Source organism: Cibotium barometz, chromosome 41, assembly GCF_041138505.1.
Source record: "Cibotium barometz isolate CiBa-2024 chromosome 41, ASM4113850v1, whole genome shotgun sequence".
NCBI lineage: Eukaryota > Viridiplantae > Streptophyta > Polypodiopsida > Cyatheales > Cibotiaceae > Cibotium > Cibotium barometz.
In genome coordinates this window covers 30483798-30485349 of record NC_141086.1, presented here as the reverse complement: position 1 = coordinate 30485349, position 1552 = coordinate 30483798, and positions in this window count along the sequence as shown.

Sequence of the window (1552 nt, the reverse complement as noted above, 5' to 3'; positions counted from 1 at the left end):
CAAAACCATAATGAGGATGAATGGGGTGAGTCCCTATGAAGATGTTCATAACTGGAATGACATTAATGACTTTAGCAAATCACTATGAGATTAGTGGATTGTGCTAACAAATTGCTGCTGTTAACACTTGACCCAGTAGATCAAGTTAAGGGATGTCAAATTAAAATCTATATAATTAAAAATTTCCATGGAGGACTGTTCAGATAGAAATTTCGGTCTAATGGACCATTATTATGATAAGAATTTGAATGTTATATTCTGAGTGAATTGTTATCTAATGATGAGTTCTATATAAGGGATCTTTATCCAAGGATTCTATTGGGTTCACCAGACTATAAGGAACCCCAGAATCAATTGGATCTTAAGGAAAAGAGTTATCCTCTAATTTTGTGAGATGAGGACATCTCGCGTCTTTTAAGTGGGGTAGGATGTAAGATTCCTCCCTCCAGCGTTTGAGGTGTACAGTTGTAAAAACCTCCCCTTTTGATCTTATAAATATTCCCCTCTCTGAAATAAAAGAAAGATCCTGTTTTACCCTGTTTTGGCCTAGAGAGAGAAAATGTCTAGAGAGAGGAAATTCAAAATTGAGATATTTTTGGATATAACAATCCTCCTAGTGTTTGAAATGATTTCCCTTGAAACAGAAATTCAAAAAGAACTTTCCACCAATGTGCAATTGGAATTAATTGAAAATAGGTAAAAAGGACCTTATCCTAAGGGTCCAGAATTTTTGAAAATTTTGGATTAAGGTTCCTATGGACCAATAAGATTAATCCAAATCTAGGGAGGAGATAAATTGAAGAATAAAAGAAAATCCCCCAAAAATGAGTAAATACTCACATAAGATGAAGAGTTGACTAAGGACAAGGTTTATTAGTTAAAAAAGAAGAGATATTTAGAGGAAATGATGTATTTTTGACATCTCAACGTGGGAATTCCCCTCATGAAGAGGAACTTATTTCACATGTGTGGATGAGTTTAAAACTCACAAATAATGAGATATTTTCATCTCTCCTCTCTCCTGTTTTAACTAGATCCAAAAAGTACGCTAAACTGACCAAAAAGTGACCAAATTGATTTGGAAAAGTCTAGAATCAGTTTGCTTGGTTAGAGGCTCACTTATTCCTATAAATAGAAGCCTCTCGCTTTGTAAAAGCTTAATTTTGTTTTTGCACTATTACTCTGCTTCTATCTTGAGCCATTTAACATTGAATTTCTTGATAATTCAATTGTTTTTTGGCCTAATCCTCTCCAAGTGAATTTGGTGGCCACTCTTGCTGCAAACAAGAGTAGAACCCTCAATCCCTCAAGCCAAAGGAAAGCTTACAAGCTCCATGTAATCTTAATTCTTAATTATTGTGAATTTTTAAATCTATGGTTTTCTCAGATTTTATGCTTTGTAATTGTTGAATTAAAATCTAATGCTATGCCTTGATGGAAAGGACACCCCCTTCTCTTCTTTACAATTCAGCCCTTCTCAATCCCAGAAAGTTTAATTAAAATATTGATTAAACTCTTTTCATTGTTTACTCTCTTGATTTTTGAAAAATAG